Consider the following 25,047-nt stretch of genomic DNA (forward strand, 5'->3'; position numbering starts at 1 on the left):
CCAATGTTTCTGGCACACTCAATGAAAGTACCAAAAGAATGTTGTTCTCCTTTGTTGGAGTTATCTGTAGTATATTTTGGGGTTTTATTATATTTGTAGTAAAACTGAACATCCCATATTGTTTATTTGGAACTAGGATGTGAAACATATTTTTAGCCATGTTTTAGGATGATACTTCTCACAGACTAGAAAAATCAATGTAGAGGGCTATTGTTCAGAATTAGTTTCAAGACATGAATGTAATGTCTTCCATTCTTTGCCATGGGCCTGGAGCTTCTCTGTTTATGTCATAGGACACACTGATACTAGTTTAATTGTTATCTGGAAAACTAATTCTTGTTTCTTCTGACTGAATTTGAATTGATGGAAATTACTGCTTGTAATGTCTTGTTATTACTGATTTCTGGTGTAGATCATGAGATGACATTTCTCCAGGAGCTTGATGTATAGTCATGTCGAACAGTAAGAAATATTTCTCTAGCGTGACTAGGAGTTTGATTATTTTGAGTAAGACACTTGCTAAAGCAATAACATTACAGTATCCAGAAGTTTTTAATCTTTTACTCTAAATCTTTATATTATGATTTTTAATTAATTTGGAGTAACAGAAAATGGCTTACACTTTCTGTTTCTTTCATTTCACTAAGAATGCTATTTTAACATGAACTTTAAAATTTTTAATCCTTGCCTCCAGAAAAAGTATTGTATGATACGCCAAATTATTTAAGATAGGTGTCAATTTTCAATTGACAAAAATTAAGATAAATATTTATTTGGTTGTATTGTAAACAAATGGGTGTATTTCTGTACAAACTGTGGCAGGACATAAACTGGTAATACCATGTCTTTCAAATCAGTAAATGCTGCAATTCTGTTTCAGTCCTGTCCCTGAAAACTTACCATTATTTTCTAGAACATTGGCATTTAAACGAAAGGAACGTGATTTCTTTGAAATGCAGCATGTACTTTTGTGGCTAGCAAGTTGGAAGTAAAATCAGTTGTTTATGTGAATGATGACATTCAGCAGTGTAATCATCTGTAATCATATGGTTTTAGTCTTTAGTCCAAATATGAGCATTTATACCCAGGTGAATCTAGTATGCAACATGGTGCTAACTTCAACAAATTTAATCTTAAAGCATTAAGAAAAAAAAAAGATAAGAAAAATTTTGATCAGCTTAACTTGGATCATGTTTGTCAAGCCTCCTACTAAAGCCAATCCAATTGTTCAAAGAAAGCAGAATATTAAAGCTATAGAATTAATCATGGAATCATAGAATGTTTAGAGTTGGAAGGAGCCTTAAAGATCATCTAGTTCCAAACCCCTCACTGCAGGCTGGGACACCTTCTACTAGACCAGTTGCACAAAGCAACTTCAGCTTCTAGGGACGGGACAGCAACAGCTTTGAGCAACCTGCTCCCGTGTCTCACCACCCTCACAGTAAATGTCCTTACATCCAACATAAATCTCCCGTCTTTCATTTAAAGCCATTCCCCCTTGTTCTGTCACTACCTGTCCTTGTAAAAAGTCTCTCTCCAGATTTCTTGTTGGCCCCTTTAGGTACTGGAAGCTGCTCTAAGATGTCCCCAGAGCCTTCTCTTCTCCAGGCTGAACAAGTCCAGCTCTGTCAGCCTGTCTTCACAAGAGAGGTGCTCCAGCCCTCTGATCATCTTTGTGGCTCTTCTGTGGACTTGCTGAAGCAGGTCTACACCCCTCTTGTGTTGGGAGCCCTAGAAATGGACACAGTACTCCAAGTGGGTCTGCTTGATCACAAAGACTGAAGGGATGCCATCACAGGAACATAAATAGTCATTTATGTTCTGTGACCTACATGGGAATCACTGTTACTTCTGAAAGTCACCTCTAGGTGTGTATAGATGTAGTTATGTAGGAGACTGAAATTGCTTTCCCCCTTCCCCAGAGTGTACAGTAATTGTGCCAGTAAGCATAGCATTAAGCTATGAATCAATAGAGTCACCACTGCCAAAAAGCAAATAGATTTTATGTCCAAAATAAGTAAGTACATACACAATATATGCCTGTGTATTTCTTCAAACATACTTCTGCAGCTCTGCTGAGTATTTCCTATGATCTGCTAAAGCCATGACCCAGCTATATATGGCCATAGGAATAGCTCTTTGTGTAAATTTTAATTTTGGATGCTATTGTATTAGCCTCTTTGTATCTGATTGCATTTTAGAGCTGTCTGTGAGGGAGCTAGGAATAGTTTTCTGAAAGTGATGAACATCTTTAACTCACATTAGAAAAGCTGGCCCAGAAGAATGTACAGCCTCTGAGCTCAAATAGAAGTGTACATGCAACTTCAGGCATTCAAATAAAATATATATACAGACCAACCAAAGTAGATAAAGGGTAGACTTCAGCAACACATGCTATATATATGAAAAAATGGAATAAATACAGTGATGGGTTAGTGTTTTTCATTTTGCAGAAGAAGTGCCTTGACTATTTCCTAAAGAAGAACAAATCTAAATATTAAGAGGGATTTCCTGAACCAAATGGTTGCAGGTGACAAGTGAGACTCATTTGCTGATTTAATGGCTGAGATCATTAAATACATTTACTTGTAAAAAGAGGAATTAGTATGTCTCAACTATTACCAATACACTTGCAATGCAGTTGTGAACGGAGGGGCCAATCACCGGTAATTTTGGTTGTATTGGTGTTTTCCAGTGAGAGGAAAACATTCAACAAACTTGTAACTATTGTACTAGAAGGCAGTTGGGAGGGTAACTTTTGATACCTATCTTGGACAAATAGAAAGTAGTGTAAGATGTTTAGAAACATCACAACCCTTGTGAAACCCACCACATGTGCTCAAACACATTTTCATTAAATGTAAAGTTGCATTTTAAGATAAGCTGAAGAAATCTTGTGATTTTCATTTGCAATTAAACACTAAACGGTATTTCCTGTATTCTGATGTCTTAAATTTTCTAGTTTGATTCCTTATGATTGTTCTTTTCCTGTAGATACTTGACTGAAAAAAGTTTTGATGCTTTATTCTTATTGTATTTACATTAATGGTTTTAATGTTTTGTAACATTCTCTAATAGCTTATTTTTTTTTTTTAAAGTCATATTAGAAGTATGTTAGTCACTTAGAAGAAGTATCACTGAAAGAACTTATGATAGAAATAAAATTAAAAGATATGTCAGCTGTACTATTTTAAAGCCACGTTCAAATATTTTTTATAGGCTGTTGAAAATACAGTACTAAAATACATAAACAATTAATAAAATGTGGAACATACCATGAACGCACATCAGTGAAACTCTGGAAGATGTTAGAATGAATTATTTTTGTGCAGTTTGGTGTGGCTTTTGCTTTGGAAATCAACCATCAATTTTCTAGTTTTGACTGAAATAAGGACCACCCTGAAGCCAAGCTTAATTGAAATAACTCTCTTAGGATGCTCTATTTATCACTTTGTTATAAATTTGGCAGCTAAAAAGACATAGCAAAATATGCAAATTAGAGATTAATTAACTTTTACATTAAAACAAACACTTAAGTTTTGGGTATTGAATTCATCAATGACAACTGATTCTTTGGGGAGACAGAAAATCGCTTAAATAACTTAAAAATAGTTGTGAAAACTTGTCTGTCTTAACCAGGATACGTGGTACTAGGAAATGCTGGGCTTTACCTCACCAAATTTTAGTAATTTGCTCATAATGAAACACTTCTGGAGAGACATAAATATAATTAGAAACCTAAATCCAGTAATATTTACCAACATGCAAAACTCTTTTCATCTGTTTCCTTGTGTTGATAAAAGAGGTGCTCTATGAACAGAGTATCTTGTAGGAAACCTCTATGAATAATTGTCCAGTAAAAAAAAATACTAATGACCTCAGTGTGTTTAGTATCTGCTATTAAGAAGAGTTTTGAAATGCTGAGCTGATCGCTGTCAGACAATCTTTAGATCAGCAACTGATACGGAGTGTGATGTTAATCTCTGTTGGAATGCCTTTATAATGAATAATTGGAGTTTGGAACTGAAGGATAATGTTATTAAAAGTATGATATCACTCTGACTAAATATCAAGACCATGGTAATGCATTCCAACTTCTGTATCAGTTTATCTAATGGATGACCATGGTAGAAAAAGGGTTCTTGCTGTTGCTGATACACACTTGATAGAAGCAAGTTGTGAAAGCATTGAGTGTTAGTAGGAAAGTATTTTTAAGAATGAAACTCCACATTTTGTTTCCTTGTGTCAGCAGAATTTGGCATATCTGCATACATTTTACTGATCATACATTCATTTTGTGTTTGGCTTTTGTCATGCATTTTGACGAGCGAGTTGAGAGTCTGTGGGTGAGAATTAAGGGGCAGGCTGGCAGAGGGGGATACTGTTGTAGGTGTCTGTTACAGACCACCAGATCAGGGTGAGGAAGTTGACGAGGCCTTCTACAGGCAGCTGAGAGCGGCCTCACAGTCACAGGCCGTGGTCGTCATGGGGGATTTTAACTTCCCTGATGTTTGCTGGAAGGACCACTCGGCAACCCAGCCACAGTCCAGGAGGTTCCTCCAGTGTACGGATGATAACTTCCTCCTGCAAATGGTGGATGAGCCGACCAGGAGAGGAGCGCTGCTGGATCTCATCCTCACTAACAAGGAGGGTCTGGTCGAAGCAGTAAGGGTTGAGGGCTGCCTTGGTTGCAGCGACCACGAGATGGTGGAATTCAGGATCTTGTGTGGTAGGACTAGTAGAATGCCAAGTAGAATTGCAACCCTGAACTTTAGCAGGGCAAACTTTGGCCTTTTCAAGCAATTGCTAGGGGAAATCCCATGGGCAAGGCTGCTTGAAGGTAAAGGGACCCAAGATAGTTGGTTGGCATTCAAGGACTGCTTTTTCCGAGCTCAAGATCACAGTATCACAGTATCACAGTATGCTGGAGATTGGAAGGGACCTCAAAAGATCATCTAGTCCAATCCCCCTGCCAGAGCAGGAACACCTAGATAACGTTACACAGGAATGTGTCCAGGCGGGCTTTGAATGTCTCCAGGGAAGGAGACTCCACAACCTCCCTGGGCAGCCTGTTCCAGTGTTCCGTCACCCTCACTGAGAAGAAGTTCCTTCTCAAGTTTAAGTGGAACCTCTTGTGTTCCAGTTTGCACCCATTACCCCTTGTCCTATCATTGTTTGCCACTGAGTAGAGCCTGGCTCCATCCTCGTGACACTCCCCCTTTATATATTTATAGACACTTATAAGGTCACCCCTCAGTCTCCTCTTCTCTAAACTATAGAGACCCAGCTCCCTCAGTCTTTCCTCATAAGGGAGATGCTCCACTCCCTTAATCATCTTAGTTGCCCTGCGCTGCACTCTCTCCAGCAGCTCCCTGTCCTTCTTGAACTGAGGGGCCCAGAACTGGACACAATATTCCAGATGGGGTCTCACCAGGGCAGAGTAGAGGGGAAGGAGGACCTCTCTCGACCTACTAACCACCGCCCTTCTAATACATCCCAGGATGCCATTGGCCTTCTTAGCCACAAGAGCACAGTGTTGGCTCATGGTCATCCTGTCGTCCACTAGGACCCCCAGGTCCCTCTCCCCTACACTGCTCTCTAGCAGGTCGTTCCCCAACCTATACTGGAACCTGGGGTTGTTCCTGCCCAGATGCAGGACTCTACACTTTCCCTTGTTATATTTCATCCCGTTATTCCCTGCCCAACTCTCCAGCCTGTCCAGGTCTCGCTGGATGGCAGCACAGCCTTCTGGCGTGTCAGCCACTCCTCCCAGCTTAGTGTCATCAGCAAACTTGCTGATAGTACACTCAATTCCCTCATCTAAATCATTGATGAATATATTAAATAATACCAGTCCCAGTACTGACCCTTGAGGCACTCCACTAGTTACAGGCCTCCAACTAGACTCAGCCCCATAAACTACAACTCTCTGGCTTCTCTCCTTCAGCCAGTTCGCAGTCCACCTCACTACCTGATCATCCAGTCCACACTTCCTCAATTTAGCCGTGAGGATGCTGTGGGAGACTGTGTCAAAGGCTTTGCTGAAGTCAAGGTAGACCACATCCACCGCTCTGCCATCATCCATCCACCGTGTTATTTCCTCATAAAAGGCTAAGAGATTGGTCAAACATGATTTCCCCCTGGTGAAGCCATGTTGACTGCCCCTCATAACCCTCTTATCCTTGACATGCTTTAAGATGGCACCAAGGACAAGGTGTTCCATCACTTTCCCAGGGATGGAGGTGAGGCTGACCGGTCTATAGTTGCCCGGGTCCTCCTTCTTGCCCTTTTTGAAGACCGGAGTGACATTTGCCTTCCTCCAGTCCTCAGGCACCTCTCCCGTTTCCCAAGACTTGGTAAAGATGATGGCGAGTGGTCTAGCAATGACTTCCGCCAGTTCCCTCAGCACCCGCGGGTGCATCCCATCTGGACCCATGGATTTATGGACGTCCAGATTGCTCAACTGATCTCTAACCCATTCCTCATCGACTAAGGCAAGTCGCTCGGTCGACCTGACTTCATCTAAGGTCTCAGGGGTATAGGGCTCTTCAGGACTGCCTGCAGCAGAGTAGACAGAGACAAAGAAGGCAACCCGACACGTAGGAAGTCAAGGAAGAGGGCCAGGAGACCTGCGTGGCTAAATAGGGAATTGCTGGGTATGCTCAAGTGGAAGAGGAGAGTTTACAGGTCATGGAAGGAGGGGCTGGCCACTTGGGAGGAATATAAGGCTGCTGCTAGAGGATGTAGGAAGGCAGCTAGGAGGACTAAGGCCTCCTTAGAATTAAAACTGGCGAGAAGGGTCAAGGACAGCAAAAAGAGCTTTTTCAAATACATGGCAGATAAAACTAACACTAGAGGCAATGTAGGCCCACTAATGAACGGGATGGGTGCCCTGGTGACAGAAGATACAGAGATGGCAGAGTTACTGAATGCCTTCTTTGTCTCTGTCTACTCTGCTGCAGGCAGTCCTGAAGAGCCCTGTACCCCTGAGACCTTAGATGAAGTCAGGTCAACGGAGCGGTTTGCCTTAGTCGATGAGGAATGGGTTAGAGACCAGTTGAGCAATCTGGACATCCATAAATCCATGGGTCCAGATGGGATGCACCCGCGGGTGCTGAGGGAACTGGCGGAAGTCGTTGCTAGACCACTCTCCATCATCTTTACAAGTCTTGGGAAATGGGAGAGGTGCCTGAGGACTGGAGGAAAGCAAATGTCACTCCAGTCTTCAAAAAGGGCAAGAAGGAGGACCCGGGTAACTATAGACCAGTCAGCCTCACCTCCATCCCTGGGAAAGTGATGGAACACCTTATCCTTGGTGCCATCTTAAGGCATATCAAGGATAAGAGGGTTATGAGGGGCAGTCAACATGGCTTCACCAGGGGGAAATCATGTTTGACCAATCTCTTAGCCTTTTAAGAGGAAATAACACGGTGGATGGATGATGGCAGAGCGGTGGATGTGGTCTACCTTGACTTCAGCAAAGCATTTGACACAGTCTCCCACAGCATCCTCACAGCTAAATTGAGGAAGTGTGGACTGGATGATCATGTAGTGAGGTGGACTGCGAACTGGCTGAAGGAGAGAAGCCAGAGAGTTGTAGTCTATGGGGCTGAGTCTAGTTGGAGGCCTGTAACTAGTGGAGTGCCTCAAGGGTCAGTACTGGGACTGGTATTATTTAATATATTCATCAACGATTTAGATGAGGGAATTGAGTGTACTATCAGCAAGTTTGCTGATGACACTAAGCTGGGAGGAGTGGCTGACACCCCAGAAGGCTGTGCTGCCATCCAGTGAGACCTGGACAGGCTGGAGAGTTGGGCAGGGAATAACTTGATGAAGTATAACAAGGGAAAGTGTAGAGTCCTGCATCTGGGCAGGAACAACCCCAGGTTCCAGTATAGGTTGGGAAACGACCTGTTAGAGAGCAGTGTAGGGGAGAGGGACCTGGGGGTCCTAGTGGACGACAGGATGACCATGAGCCAACACTGTGCCCTTGTGGCCAAGAAGGCCAATGGCATCCTGGGGTGTATTAGAAGGGGGGTGGTTAGTAGGTCGAGAGAGGTCCTCCTTCCCCTCTACTCTGCCCTGGTGAGACCCCATCTGGAATATTGTGTCCAGTTCTGGGCCCCTCAGTTCAAGAAGGACAGGGAGCTGCTGGAGAGAGTCCAGCGCAGGGCAACTAAGATGATTAAGGGAGTGGAGCATCTCCCTTATGAGGAAAGACTGAGGGAGCTGGGTCTCTTTGGAGAAGAGGAGACTGAGGGGTGACCTTATTAGTGTCTATAAATATATAAAGGGGGAGTGTCACGAGGATGGAGCCAGGCTCTACTCAGTGGCAAACAATGATAGGACAAGGGGTAATGGGTACAAACTGGAACACAAGAGGTTCCATTTAAACTTGAGAAGAAACTTCTTCTCAGTGAGGGTGACGGAACACTGGAACAGGCTGCCCAGGGAGGTTGTGGAGTCTCCTTCCCTGGAGACATTCAAAACCCGCCTGGACACATTCCTGTGTAACATTATCTAGGTGTTCCTGCTCCGGCAGGGGGATTGGACTAGATGATTTTTTGAGGTCCCTTCCAATCTCTAGCATACTGTGATACTGTGATGTGAAGGGTATGAAACAAGGTTTTCCCCCTCTTTATGACTCAGAGCAGTAATATAACAGGTAACTTGAAAGAGTACATGCACATGAGGAAAAGAGCACAGCTCAGGTGCTCTGATCTCATTGTTCTGATTCTCAGAAAGGTCCAGAAGATACAGAAATTCTTGATCTTCATTTCTTGGTAGTGAGAGAAAATGCTATATCCATGCAGCTTTCAGCTTGCAATGTGGAGTCTTCTTTTCCTCACTCATCTTTCAAAATTGTATTGCTGTTCATTACAGTATTGTTTTTTGTTATCTGACAGTTAGAATAATCTTCCTTTGATTCTCCACCAACCCCTTTTCAAAGACATGTGTGAAATATTTAAATGGGTTGTCCATGTATAAGTACTTAAGGTAACTATTTCAGAGTACTGTCAATGTTTATTGGCTTTGGCTGGGCACGGTGTTTTTCTACCATGTGCTGTGTTATGTATTGTCATGTTTTGCACAAAGCTATTTTTAATAGCAATATGTACCTGCACATTTGTTTGCTTGCAAAGTGCAAGTTTTCCTTACTGTTTTGATCTATTGACTCCATTGTTACCAAGTAAAAAATACTCGCATTCTGTATGATTACTCCTATAAACTATTAAAGGGATTTAGTAGCTCAAGAAGAAGAGCTAAAGCTGGAAGAAACAAAGAAAATTAGTTGTATTGACGTAGTTGCCACACCCATAAATGATGCAAGTGCATTATAAATATCATTTGGTGAAATGCCTTCTGAAGTGCCAGTCACTGGTTTGGTTTGGTTTAGGCGTTTGATTTATAAAACTCCCTTGAATTCTGTGATTAATACATTCAGTACATAGAATCAGAGCATGTTTAGGGTTGGAAAGGACTTTAAGATCATTTTGTTCAAAACCCCCCCTGCCATGGGCAGGGACAACACACACTAAACCATGTCTCCCAAGACTCCATCCAACCTGGCCTTGAGCATTGCCGGGGACAAAGCGTTCACAACTTCCTTGGGCAACCCATTCCAGTGCCTCACCACCCTCACCATAAAGAACTTCTTCCTTGTATCTAACCTGAACTTCCCCTGTTTTGATACAAACACTCTATTTACTCTAGTGGTTTCGCATTTAAGTACAGGACTATGTAATTCTGAACCACCTCACAGAAAGAAATAGCAATTGCACTTGATCAGATATCTCTCTGGAGGCAGATGTGATAGAAGGAGGTTGTACTGCTAGGGACAGGTTATTGTGAGTATAATGCATCTCCTGAGATGTGTGGTAAATAGTATGGTGAAATGGCGGACATTTTACAGCCTACTCTTTTAACACTTGCAGTTGTAATTTTTGTGGTACTTCATGTCCTTAATAAAATGGCAGGATTAATCTCTTCTATGCTTTTCATTTCTTTCCGTCTTTTAGAAGCAAAGCACTACACGTAATAGTAAATCCAAATTACTCACCTGAACATCAGCCATATCAGATAAAATTCTATGCAATGAATAATAACTATAACTCTTGTCTATTTTTAATATGTAATAGCATGAGAACTGCTATTTATTCTTATGCTTGGGGGAAAAAAGTTAGAATTGTACTACAGTGATTTTAAAATTGTTCTGAGGTCTATGCTAACTGAAATTACAGCAGCATTTTCAAGGAAGTCATTTGCTTCTAGAATTTGCAGTCAGTACATCCCTGGAGTACCCTGCATATATCACTTTTTATTCAAGTGACAAAACATTATTTGATAGTTTATATCAGCAATAAATTAAATTCCTATGTAATTGCACTGCTACTTGACAGACATTGTTCAGATAAACCAAGCAAAGGAGTGAGGGTGGGCTCTACTCCTTAGCCAAGTTAAAATAGGAAGTCAGTCTATGTAAACTTTTATCATTATTTTCCATTCCTACAGTTCTGCTAGAACTTTAATTTATTAAGTGCCAACTTAGAAATAAAACTTAAAGCAATCTAATGAATCCATTTTTTACCAGCTTCTTAAGGATGATTGTGGTTCATTGCCAACAGCAAGACAGTGAGATTAGTCAGATCAAACAAATCCTAAAATGTCATCTTGCTACAGTTCAGCTGAGTGAAAACCACCACTGAGGTAGACAAAGATTCTCACGGGGTAAATGCAAGGCAAAAAAAATAGTGAGGAAGCCAAAAGTCAGAAACACAGCACTGCACCAGCTACTAAGAAGGAGAAAAAAATGACTGCTACTGCTGAACAGGACAAGTGTTTCTATATATTGCACCATGTAGAATCCAGTACTCTTAAACTCCAGGTTTCTTACTCAGCTGAGTTCACTGATTTTGGACTTGCATGATCACACCAGAAGATTGCGTCTTTATTTTACAAAAGTAGAACATAAGAGTGAGTGGTTTATATTAATATATTATGAGAGTTAGTTGAAAAATGTTCTATACCTCCATCCTTATCCACCTGCACTTGTTACTCTGTGCAACAGGAACTTTTACATTATTCTGTTCATTTCATACCACTTTAAAACTCCACCTTGATATAGACCATTTTCATATTCTACTGGGTTTTGATAAAGCAAATAGCATCATAGACTAAGAAATATTGATTTAGAAAACTAATAAAATGTTAGATACATGTCAGATGGGTCTGTGTTAACAGTTGTATTTATTGGGAGGACAATTTCATGAGCAATCCCATTATTTATTATTTCTGCATCTTGAAAATGCTGAATAGCCTGCAAGCTGCCTTCTTGCAAATCCTAATTATGCAGTAATTTAGTCTGTTTATAACATGTTTTTAATTTTCACTACATATTCTACTGTCAGAAAATCCTCTGACATTTGTTTTTATGGAAATATTTAAATCATAACAGCAAGCTACTGCACTGGAAGTCTGGCTTTGGAGACAAGGATGGGCTGGTGAAATTGAAATTGTTCTTTTGTAAGTGGGACATTCAGAAGAATTCCCACTTGATTTTCATAACAGATGAGTTAGATCAATGTGGAAAACATCTGAAATTCCACTGGATTTTAGGAGCATTTGTAAAATGGAAGCAACATTAGAAATGCTGATGAACTTTGTTCAAATACTGATCTAAATTGATGTTTTGATTTACTATTCAGAATTGAAATACATCTTTATGGCTCAGAAGTTGTTAAACTATTCCTGATAATCTAACATAGCTACTTTTCAAATATGCGCTATCAGATCAACCTTTGGTTTCATTTTTTATATTGATATTTAGCAGGCTTATTTTTTCTCACACTAAGCTTCAATAGAAGCACCTAGAGATTTGCTGTATATTTCAAATTGATCAGTGTTTTATAATTGTGTATGGTTTCTTTCAAACTTCTTGATAGTTAATAAAGCATGTGTAGCAGCATCATGTGATACTGAAAGTCTCACTAGTTCCCTGGATTACCAGACTTTGGCTCCCAGTATCAGAAATTCATGTAAATAGCTTCCACCTCATCTCTTTCTTAGTGGTTCTTCAATATCTTCTAAGGAGCAAGTACAGGGTATCCATTGCATTTCCTGAGTGTCTGTTGGTCCCTATGCCATCATATGACATATATCCAAATATACAGTATAACCATATATATACGATATATCCAAATATATCCAAAATAACAATATGACTTATGATCTTTCCTGGCCCATTACCAAAAAGGGATGCCAGGAATTAACTTTGTCCAACACTCTATAAAACATGAAGGCAAAAGGTTGGGCATTCTGCTCTATGGATAATAACATGAACTTACAAGTAAAATGTGTTGTGTATTGTATTTCACTTCATGCATAGGAAAACACAGTTTTAATCCAAGATCCTGCTTGAATGGATTTGCAGTATAAGAAAGGTGAAATGGCAGGAAGTGACAAATTAGCTTTACATGATCTTGAGTCTGCAGGGGTTTTTGTGCATTTTTCTGCTTCCTTAGCTCTAATCACACAATTCACATGCTCTTCCTGTGCATAGTGATACTAACTCTATTACTCATCAGAAATTTCCAGTGAGATTCCTGTCTTAAATATGCTATGGAAGCTAGACAACAAACCCCTTTTTTGAACTTACAACATACTTTTTATCCTACTTTTATTGTTCAGCAATGCAAAATGCTGAATTGCTGTGACATAAGGTATTACCATTTGTTTTGTTATAACACAGCCAGGAAAATAGGGGGTAGATAGCTGTTATACGACATTGTGAGACTAGCCATACTTTATGGATCTGGCAATAATGATTTTCAATTAGAACATTTAGTCGTTTCCTCATTAGCCTGTGTAAGGAGCTCATAATCTCAACTGGTGGTTAAAGGAGTAATGTAACGCCGTCTCAGAGACATAGCAGGCAATATTTGCTTTTTCTTTTTTTACCTCTGAGATTTCCAGCATTGGAGATCTTAATGTGATAGGGACAGTGTAAATTCACTGACAGGGAAGCAGACATCTCCATCTAAAATACTATGTTCATAATGTTTATTCCTTTGCATTCTTAATCCACTCAGACTTTTTTCTCTGACCTTTTACTCCTTTCAGTTTATCTCCTAGTACTGAAGCTACTGACACCAAAACTGCTCTCTGCCAGGTTTTACTTCTGACACTGTTTAGATAAAAGACCTATGGAAAAATCCAAACAAAAGTGCCCGAATGGCATATGTATAGGTCATTAGTCCTATTTTAATCTGATTTTCTAATAGCCATATATTTCCATAACTATACCTTGTTCACTTCAAATCTCTTAAAGCTTCAAAAATCTTCTTTAGATCCATGATGTGACAGACCACTGTTCAAACACAAAGTCTCACTGTTACTTCACAGAGTATTTTGGATTAAGGGTTGCGTTGCTTGAAATCATTTATATGATTTGGGCTTAAGTCGGTGAACTTTCCATGTCTGAAACATGTCCTTTTGTTGCAAAAACATTCACACACCATTTTTTTTCCCCATCTTAAAAGGTAATGCTGATATGGAAAAAGATAGGGACAGAGCTGAACTGAAGTTATAAAGAGAACCAAGTGTTCACAACACTACACTATGCTAAAGTAAGTTTAGAAACAGTGTTTTGTTTCAAGAGTTGTTTTAAGACTTTTCTCTAGTTTCTAACCTTTTCAAGTAATAAAAAGGAATTGCATCCACTGAGAAGAGACTTTGGCAGTCAGTTTAATGTAATGGGTTATAGAAAATTTCTTGTCATAATATTTAGGACATTATCAGATTAATTTTCAGTAAAAGTTTTTGCTTTATGGAATATCTAAGAATCTCAGAAATCAGGAAACTAATTCAGACGGTTCTGTGTGATCTCAGAAGAGTGCAAGTTTTCAGCATTATAATTCTAATATTTAGGATTTTTTTCAGTGTAAGGATTTAATCTATTTTTAAAGACTAGTAAAAAATTTTTGTTACCCGTAGTAACTACCTGGCAGAGAACAGTTTTGATGGCAGTAGCTTCAGCACTGGGGGATAAACTGAAAGGAGTAAAAAGGTCAGAGAAAAAAATCTGAGTGCATTAAGAATGCAAAGGAATAAAAAGTATGAATTTTTTTTTACCCATAGTAAAAAAATACTAACAGGGCTGTTATCTAAAAATAAGTAATCCATTGGTTTGTTTAGAGTTTCGACTAACAAAAATCTTAGTATTAAACCAAAGCAGTTTGTAAGGTGGTGTAACACAAAGCAATGCTAGGCCAGGGATGTCAGCTTTAGCTTTCTAAATGTTACCTATCTTCATAGAATAATTTTCTGTTCAAATAGTAAGTACTATTTAAACGCAGTCATTCTGGGAAGGGAGGATAAAACTATTACTTTCCCTTACACTGAAATAATTTGAACCCTGTTTGTAGTGCCAGACCTTAATGCAACTTGAATTCAGTTACTAGTAATGCATCAATGGGGAAGATGTAGCCAAAGCAGTAGAGGAAGAGCACTTCCTGCTAGTCCTGCCCTACCTCAAGAGGTAACCAGAACCTGCCCTCATGATGTCTAACATAAAGTTGTTTGCTGTTAATGCCACTGTCTTCCCAGCGCAATGAAGAAATAGTCCATATTTTTCACATACGAAAATCTATGTTGACAGTGGAGATCCCTCCTTATGAGCAGCAGTGCTAATTTCAGATCTCTCATCTGAATCAATAGCAAAATAAGTCCCCTAATTCTATGATTCTAATACAGTGCTTTTGGAATTAGAAGGCCATACTCAGTTTTTCCCTGAAAATTGATGGAATTGCAACCCTTTAGGTAACAACTGATTTGGATTTCATCAAAAACTGGTGGTGTTCATCACATGCCTTTTAAGTAAACTGCATCTACAAAGCAGGGGGTTAATTGTGTCCAAGCTTCAGGTTTGATTCTCTTGTATGCATTCCCTTTTTAATTTCAGTCAGGTTTGGGTCTGTATCCTAGCTTCTTGTCTGAACTTCAAAAGTGTTTCTAAAGCTAACCACTGTCTAACAATTGCCACATTTCCTCCCACAGGCAGTTATGTTTCACTTGCGGTTTAAGTAATCCATAACATGTTATTGGTTACTGTGAGTTTGTCAAAGCATTAATATTTCTTTGAGTTACTAATATCATTGAGAGACAAAGAAAATCTCATTCATTTCCAAAACTGAGTACTGCTGGCAAGGAAACTCACTAAATGCTAGTAGTTTCTCTATGGCAAGGCACTATTAAGAGAGAAGGATAGAGAAAAAGAAATATTGCTCTGGAACGAGATCCCACACTGTGTCACTGTTCTGGTATATCGTGAGAGAGAAACAGCTAAAATACAGATAGAGACTGGGATTTTTTTGAGAATTTCTGACCACAATAAATTTAGGTTTGGAACTTAAAAAAATACCTAATACTGAAGGAGAACTGCCTAATACCGAAGGAGAACTTGTTTGTATCTAACATATTGGAGAAATTGTTTGAGAGAAGTTCATTCTAATGAAAATATTACTTTTGTAACGCTGCCAAGATCAGTGTTTTCTCATTCATGAATCAGAGTTCTTTGCTCATTTGTGGCTGGTTTCTTCTCATCCTCTTTCTTTTCCTACTGTCTTTTTATAGCAAAAACCCATCAACAGTTGGCTAGCTAAGCACTTGCTCAAGTATCAGTTACGAGGGGTCTTTAGAACAAGTTAACTGGGCCTCATGTCTATTTACACAAAAGCACTGATGTGCTCTTCTTATTTGTGCAGTTCACAAAACTCTTTGATTTTGTGTGGACACACTGGGATTCTTTTGCAGCTATTTAGCTCTACTGGAGAAGAACTTGTGTGTCTTCTAGTAAGAAGCCCGAGAAAGGTGTCAAAAGGCTGTTCTTACTGCAGATGTGGGGGGTCCAGCACAAGCAAAAGCACAGTATGGGTTTAATTCCTGCCACCAAATTAAGTGTGGGTTCAAAGAACAAATGAGTGCATACTTTAAGATCTGGAGGAACTGGGCAAAAACATGGAGAACTAACTGGGTAACACAGGTGTAGGTGTCTTTCTCTCAGAAACAGCTATGTCATGACTAAATGTCAGTATAGGTCTGTCACTACAGGTAGCCAGGGCTTCCTCTTCTGTGAGGGATTTTCTGCCTCCAGGGCTTTCTTTTCTGAGATGGATTCTGTTCATATGAAACCTGGAGACTCCTGACAGTTACATAGCTGTGGATGTTCTGTGCAGAAGAATATTGGCCATTTCATTATAACACATCCAACTAAAATAAAATGATAGTTGGGAAAGGAGGGAGGGAGGGAAGGAAGGGAAAAGAAGGCATTACTGCTTACCACAAAATGTTCCTCACTTTCTCGTCATCCCCTAAGGAAATTAACAGAGTAAATTAACAGGAAATTTACAGGAAAGTTACTGAAGCACTGACACAGATGAAAATCATACAATATGTTGTACCTGGGTCCATTAAAATTTGAGTGTGTGGGCGGCAAGGAGTGTAGTTCCATGTGCTTTCCACCCCACAGGCAGCTCCACAACTTCCTGTTGTGAAGGTTTCTCCTCTTTCATGTGTGGCTTTGTGCGGGAGGCTTGCCTTTCCCTCGGTTGACGTATTTTCAGCCTGTGTCCAGTATGCTCATTCAGCCTTGTGCAGTATGCTCATCCAAAAAGGCTGCATATAAATTTGACTTATGAACTCTGTAGGGTGGTGTTATGAAGCATTAATCTCAACTAAGAATAATTTTTCATTAGGTAAACAGGAGATGACATAGTGTATGATTTTTTTTTCCAGACTTCTCAGTATGTCCTGTTCAGGAATCAGGACCAAAGACAATGTTATTTTAGTTCTTTTTGGAATATGTTTACTCACTCACAATGTGTTCTGTTCTTCTTAAAGTGACGCATGTTTACTCAGAAAGGAGTATACCAATCACAATAAGAATATATTTTCTGCTTTAATATGAAGTGTTTTCTGGCAGCCTGAAAGAAAATTCTGAGCCTAAAGTCTGAGCTCACCAGCAAAGTAATAGGCCCAGGCTTTAATGATTTACAATCAAATTGTATGCTTACTCTTTTGCTTGAGTTTTTGAACTAAGGGTCAACATGAGGGTTAGCTATATCTTGCTGAAACATAGACAAATGTGACTGAACCATTAAATTTATTCTTAGATTTACTAAGGGAGAAGACAGCAGAATGTATGAAAGTGTAGATCAGAGCTAAGATTTTGATCTTCATTGTGGATCAGATCTGGATAACAAGGTAAATGTTCTGTGGCTGAATGACTGTCAAGGATTAGCTAGAACAATTAAATAGATCGATGTAAAGTTCATGTAAATAATTTTTTTAATGATTGAAGTCTAAGTGTTTTGACCACTAAAACAAAGAGGTACAGAAGCCTGTTTGATGTCATGAGACATGGATAAAGAGGATGGAGGGCTTACAACATTTTATATTGGAAATATTTATCTTCATCTCTCAGTCATTGTCAACAAGCATTCAGATTCTGTTGACACAGCACTATTAAACTTTTTTCAGCTTTAGTAACATGAGTTTGTTTTACATTTCAAGGGATTTAGCTAAAAATTAGTAATGAAAACATACTACATTTACAGTTACCATTTTGGTTTGACTGGTACAGGTCAAACAGCTTTGTATTGTATTGCCTTGAATGTGTAGAGTATACTATGGAAGGGATATTTCATGGTTAAAGAAACTAATGTTTTCCAAATTGAAGGCAATCACGTTAAATTTTTATGATATAAGTAGCATCAATAGAGCTTGAACAGGCACAGATGTCAGTTGCTTCATATACCAGATTGTTTATCCGGGATATTCTAGTTAAAAACAGTTGGGCTAACTTTGAGGAACCTATTTCATAGGTCTAAAGAATAAATATACAGTCTTTCTGAAGAAACTATAAATATGATTTGAATATGTAAACAATATAGATTATATGCTCTTCTACCATTTAATTTACTAACAGTATTTTCACTTGTTCTCTGTCTGGAATCATATACAATTTAAATACAAAATACAAACTGTGGTTCAATAGTATTACTGTGCTCTACTATATCTATTTCTTCAGCCTATTAAGCCTTTATATAGCTCAAATAGGCTTTATCCTAAACACTTTGGGAAAAATTAGGCAGTTTAAAGATTTTGATCCTCCATGCAAATCTGTTAGAACATTTTGTTTAGACAGCAAATAGAGTGCATTTGGTGGATACAAGTACCATGAGTCCCAACTGGCTAATTTATGTGGGAGTGTGGATCTTTCATCTCCACACCTCATTCCAGGCCACTATTTTTTCCCTTTATCCTATCCTCAATGAGCAGTTGCATGTCCATTAATTACCCTGATGCTTGGAGAGCAGACAAGTAGGCTTTTCTGTTTCTGCCATAAATGCCACTCCATGAACCAGCCACTAGGTCATGCTCAAGTGCAATGGAATCTTGTTTTCCCCTCCCAAATTTCTAGCATCACCTCCACCATGACTTCTGCTTCTTTCAGGCCAATGGTTTCACAAATACACTTTATGTGGTTGGTATAAAGAAAATTTTTATACATTTAAACATATTAAACATCACAGGAGCAGGATCTAGAGGTAATTGTGGAATTTATCTTTTTCCCCCTAAAGCTTCTCTCACGTTCTTAAAATTGCTTATTTTATCACTGTGGAATTAAACAATATTGTAAAAAAAATCCTAGAATTCAGCTTTTCTGAAACCACCTAAGAGATTGTATCACCAATATTTTCTCTCTCGTGAGGACAACAGCTATTGAAATAGAAGATTCTTTGTCTTTCTTTGTGCATTTTCATCAACAGGTATTATTCGTTATCTTCAAATTTTGTGTAAGTAGATTTTTTTCAGGAGTATATTTCAGAGAAAAATGAAATTATATTTAATGAAGATTGTTATCTCTGAAAACACTAAAATATTAATTTTCATACTTGCAGTGGAAATATAATTTTTAATTCAAAATATGATCAAGAAAATAAGTTATTAAAATGCCATGTTATTAAATAACAAAAGCCCCTGAGAGATCTCTATGCAGAAGAAATTGTGGATATTTTGGAGCAGTTCCTGAGTCATTAGTATGTAAAGAGTCTTTGGTATGGAGAAGATTAATGGACATACCAAACTGAAACAAATCCATTTTCTTCATATGGGGTTTTGCAGCTTTTCCTACAGCCTTTCTGGAAATTAGGGAAGACATTTGCATTTAAATAAGATTATTTCTGATGGAAGATTATTAAATCAAGAAGATGATTCCTTAGCATTTTAAGCTTTTTTGAAGTATGCTGCACATCTAAAAAGACTGAAAACCACTGGCTTAAACAGACATTACATAACCCTAAGAAGTCTGTTATTTGTGGAATTTGATGAATATATGGTGAAATACATTTGATGCAGCACTCTTTCCATTGGCTTAATCAGTCCTATGGAATGACATCACCTTGATGATTCTTTCTCTAACACCTTCCCTTTGAAAAATTTCCTTGCCTTTGGGCCACAGATGAGTTTAACAGTACCAATCTCTTCCAGTGACTACTGCCTCACTTTGTGGCTTCTACCACTCATTTGTGAACTGTTTACACTATGCCACTTCAGATGCAATCTTGGAAACAGTAGAGAAGTTGAAAAGATGGTTAAATTTGTGTTCTCTGTTTAAGGCATTGTACAGGATTTGCTCTACACAAATTGTAGAAGAGGAAGCAAAGAAACAAGGGCCAGCTAGCAAATCAGGTATAGAGCTAAGATTAGATGTAAATCTGCTGAATCATGATTTTAGTTTCTTTTCAGTCTGTCGTACTTCTTTCCTGCATTATGGCTAATCTTTATCAGTCCTTGCTACTGACATGCAGCTACTTGGCCAGTGCATTGCTGAGCATCTGGCAACTGAACAAATGTACTTTAGAAAGCAAGGTGAGAAAACTGTTAGGTAAAGTGGTGAGTTAATCATATTTTTATATATAGGATTGTGGAAAATGAAACTCGTGGTTGCTATTTATCATCAAAAGCTTCCATAAAGGCTCAGCTGGTTGCTAGGAATCACCATGGAATGAATATTTGTCTGACTACCAGCATTTAGTTGAGGAATAGCAGAATAAAGGGTTGCTACCCACAGGGAGGATTTAATGACCTGCACTGGGCTGCAGGTGGGAACTTTAAGAAGAGTTGAGGCTTATCCATTAAGGGTGCTAGACACAGGACTACAGGGATGATGATGCTGAGGAAAAGATTAAAGAATATAAAACCCGGTAGCTTCTGAGGAGGAACATTAAACTGAGATCTGCAATAAAAACTTTTCTCTGCCTGAGAGATTTAAAGGGATATCTACCATGAAATTGATTTAGTCATTACTTCTTAGGTGGAAATAATAAGTAAAAATTTATTAAATCACTCTAAAGGGGATCCACAATGACAAACTGTGACTGGAGACTGTCTTTTGAAATAAGGTACAGAGTAACTTAAAAGCTCTTAAAACAAGCAAATATTCTATAGGCATTCTTTCTATTCTCAATTATACTGATTTCATTCTGCTTAATTAGGGTCTGCTTAAGTTTAATCATAGTCTTATCTAAGATTTCAAATTGAGGTAGGATAAATAATTTATAAGTAAGATACAATTGAATCTACAAGAATCTGAATCTACTAGAAATGGAATTTAACTTGTAAATTTAATCTAAATACAGTTATTAGAGTATTCATAATGTAATAATGCATTTTTAATGGGTATCAAGGGTTTATTGTTGCCACTTACTGGGTTACAGTGGGCCAGATCATGTTCTGCTGATCTGAGGCCTTAAAAGCAGGAGGTTTGTCGTTACAGGTATGTCGTTATACACTCAGTACTGAATGTATATGCGGTGTTTCATAAATACTGTCTGAATCTGACACCTCACATATCATATTTGCTTAGGTATTTTTCTTAGATTTCCACAAATCACCCATGAGTTATAATACATGTAGTAATTGGTAGAACATTTTGAGAGGTGAAAGTCGCATGAAATTAGTTAAAAATTACTGGTGTTGATCTATGACACAGGAACTAAATGTGCACACCCATAATTTGCTTCATGATAAAAGAAAGTGGGCTTGCACTGTCTACCTTCAAAGCTTTTTCATCTGTTCATAACTTTAGCATGCAGGGATCCTTCCAGTGAGAGACTGTTATATTGTTACCATGTTTAATCTTAAACCTGCTGATGATGTGACTTGGTTGGGTTGTATTTTCTCCGGGTAATTTTATGGGACTACTGAAGTGAATTGCTACTGGGTTACTAAGGTCTTCTGATTTTAGACCAAAAACAGATTTGGTTTGGAAAACTACATTTTATTTGCTCATTCTACAGGCCAATTACTGTAAATATTTTAAACTCAATATTTAATCACTAATTCCTTAACAATAAGGCACTTAAATAGTGCCTTGTTTAATGTGCTTTTTTATATTATAGCAGAATCAAGGTTAATTATGTTAATTTCTGCATTCAGTGCTCCAAAGCAACAAGCAATAGGTTCTCTAGAAAAAAACAAATATGTAGAGGTAACCGTTTTCACCACCCACATTATGTTATGAGTACAACAGGGTACTCTAAGTGCTTTGGCAATGAACATGAAAAGAAAAAAAAAGCTGATCCTGAAAATACCATTACTTATTTTGAAATTGACACTGCTCGATTTTCAGGCTAACACTCAGATTTAGCTGTGTATCTCAGATAATCCCACACATACGCAAATCAGCCTAAAATGTCTTTTCCTTTATCTCTATTCTATACATTTAATTTTTGGGAAAGGTGAAGAAAACATAGATTGAGAAAAAGAAATCAACCAGGAATTTTGTTTATTATGATTGGACAGCTGCAGTTGGTCCACCAAGGATCACTTTATGTTTTATTTTGATTGAGGAGATATCAGTCTGCCAACCGTAATTTGTACGATGCTGCTATTGCAGTTGAAAATAGATGACATTTTGCAGCTGACAGTAGTACTAGTTAAGGTGTCATTGCTGAGGAAATTTTTTTATCCGTGACATAATCAATGGTGTTTTTTTCAGTTTTATTTCTGCATACTGATGTGTTGCCAATTAAATCAGTTAGCTTTTGTCAAGAATCGTAGTGTCCCCCTGCGACTTGCTTGAGGTTTAATTCTAATCTTCTTATGTTAAATTAATCACATATTTAGTAAATGCTGCTGCATAGCTTGCACGTATGTTCAAAGTTAGCAATTTTGATGAATCAGGATTATAATTTAATTTTTCACAACCATAGTTAGTTGGAGAATGAATATTTGTCCAAACAGTAATTTTTTTTTTAAACTTCCTTAGGAAAATAAATGTACTCTTTTCTCAAATCTCCATCTTCATGTTCTTGAATCTACAGCCTTTGCCTATGTGGCTATGTACCTTTTCTAGCCTTTGTACTGTCTTTTCATCCTGTAGGATGAAAACTTCCATAAAGTTTTGCTTTTTTTAACAGGATTTAGGCTTTACTGTTTCATCAATAGTTATGTATGCTTAACTAAATTTTGAAGTACTTTTCAGTTTGTTTGGTTTTTAAATTCCCAACTTTAGAAAAATTTGCGCTAAGAACTGTGAGTTTTGTGTCACTGTATACTTACCAGAATAGTAAGATTTCAGATCATTATTTTAAAGAATTACAGCCTGCACTTCTACTTCTTTGTGTCAGATGCTAATTATTTTCAAAGTACTAGACATATTCTTTACCTGAAATATTTACAATGAAAAATAAAATAGGGATGAGTGTTTTGGAGAATGAAACAGAAAAATAACTCACATGATTTGTTCAGCCTGGAGAAGAGAAACTCCAGGGAGAACTTGGAGCAGCTTACAGTGCCTAAAGGGGCCTACAGGAAATCTGGAGAGGGACTTTTTACAAGGACCTGTAGCGACAGGAGAAGGGGGAATGGCTTTAAACTGTAAGAGGGAAGATTTAGATTAGATGTTTGGAAGAATTTCTTCCCTGTGAGGGTGGTGAGACACTGACACAGGTTGTCCAGAGAAGCTGTGGCTGCTCCATCCCTGGCAGTGTTCAAGGCCAGGCTGGATGGGGCTTGGAGCAACCTGCTCTAGGAAGGTTTCCCTGCCTGTGGCAGGGGGAGTGGAACTAGCTGATGTTTCAGGTGCCTTCCAACCCAAACCATTCTGTGGTTCTGTGACTTACATAAATCCCAAAATTCTTTTATTTCTAGTATTTCATCCATTGTGTACTGATCTGTCTGGATTACAACACTGAAAAGTAATACAAGATTGAAGACCTAGAGGAGTACCTCTTCTTCTTTGCAATATACAGCCTCTGTCTTTCGTGTGACTGACAAATAGTTGTATTTCAACCGAAGGTATCAAAGGCCAGAATTAAAACTACTAGCTTTAATACTTTCTGGAGAAATACCCAAGGTTCTTTCTTCATCGGTGTCCAAGGACATTTACTGAGGCATGTACTTAAGAACGGGAGTAGATCCACTGATGTCACTAAAATCAAGCCTATACTTACTTGCTGAACTGAACAGGCTTCTTAGGTAATGCTGATGTCTTTAGATTTGGAATTTGGACAATCTAGATTTTGTCTGTTTTTGAGGTGTTTACACTGTGATACTCTGAAACAGCCTATTTCATTACAATTATTTAAAGTGGAAAGCTTGTACAAGTGGTTCACCACTGTGTCCCTGTTTTAGAGGTGAGTGAAATGGATCCATTGTCTCTCACTATTTTCTTTGCAGAATTGCAATGTATTGTAAATAATTTTACAGTGAAAAATACCAATATGAGGAATTCTATTTTTATCGGCCATGTGCTTATAATTCTTCAAGTGCTAGGAATCATATCTTGCATCTCACTTATGCTTATTTTGAGTGATTATTTGCTATAATGCAAAAAATTGAGCTGACACAGCAATTTAAAATCAGTGACATGCCAGCAGTTTTACAACACACTGGGTCTAGGGTTGCCAGAAAAGCACAAAAAAGAAATACCATGCAGTGGTGAGATTTTCAGAGAGGGAAAGGCAGCTGTAGCTGGAAGATTGCCAGAATGCTTTCTTCAAAGGACTGTGTACGTTCTTGCATAGATCATTGTCCACAGTTCATGCATGTTGCAGGAAATATGAGCAACTCAGTGTTCTATTTTCAGCTTACTGTCATGTTTGTGCAACCCATCAGTTTTCAAAAATGGCTATGATTAACTAGAAACAAGTTTTATGGCTTTCTTTATGTTTGTTCTGTTCATTGCAACTAATTCCAGTAGGTTTTTGATACAAGACCTGTGACATAATAGGAAAACTATTCAAATGACAGTCTCCCTTGCTTTTTCTTAGGTAGATGGCGATTTCCTCCTATTGTGCACTTTAAGTCAATTTGTGTAATTGGTATAGTTTTTAGTAAGTAAGTTTCCCTGAAAATATTTTGTAGTCTTGACTTCTGTATGGAACTACTGGGGGAAAAAAGGACATGCCTGGATCCACATTTCAGCAATCTAAAAGAATTGTTTCACGCCGTCACTGAATTCAGTCTTTAGCACTCAAAGGGTTTGGACAAGAATTCTACATTTTGTTTGCATAGTTTTGAAGGGAGATCTGGTTGGAAACAGTACTTGTGAAAGAAGGCAAGTTATCTGCGATTGAGAGAGAATGAAAATGAAATGACATTTCAATAAGGTATTGTCTACAGGAAATAATGGGCTGTATACTGCACTGTTTCCATGTGGGAAAGAAATATTTTGGGATTGACAACAATCATGGCTCATACATTTGGCTGGAGACGAGGGGTTAAATAATCCTGTAGCAAGAGATTGATGAGTTGGTTTTGCTCTCAGGCAACACCATGGTGATCTCTTCCTTTCCTTTTCTAGTTATACCAATGTGCCTCTTAAATGTTGATTCTGTGCTGGCTGGCTGCTGTGCCAGGTCACGTAGTGGAAAAGTCATGGTGTATCAGGAAAACTTCATTCTTCATTCTGGATGGCAGCTATTGTTGACATACAGGTTATTTTCCCTTTTATGAAGTAATAATGACTGCCACTGATAC

General features: G+C 38.3%; 1 long non-coding RNA gene across 1 annotated transcript in view; it reads left to right on the forward strand.

Moving 5' to 3' along the window:
* Positions 1 to 16,629, forward strand: part of LOC134167266 (uncharacterized) — a 42,904-nt gene extending 26,275 nt beyond the window's left edge. Inside the window, exon 4 of the long non-coding RNA XR_009966146.1 lies at positions 16,529 to 16,629. This is a non-coding gene — a long non-coding RNA (uncharacterized LOC134167266). The remainder of the gene's footprint in view (positions 1 to 16,528) is intronic.
* Positions 16,630 to 25,047: the final 8,418 nt, after the last annotated feature.

The sequence above is a fragment of the Pezoporus occidentalis genome, unplaced genomic scaffold, assembly GCF_034315485.1.
Source record: "Pezoporus occidentalis ecotype Australia unplaced genomic scaffold, CSIRO_AGI_Poc_V1 ctg281, whole genome shotgun sequence".
Taxonomy (NCBI): domain Eukaryota; kingdom Metazoa; phylum Chordata; class Aves; order Psittaciformes; family Psittacidae; genus Pezoporus; species Pezoporus occidentalis.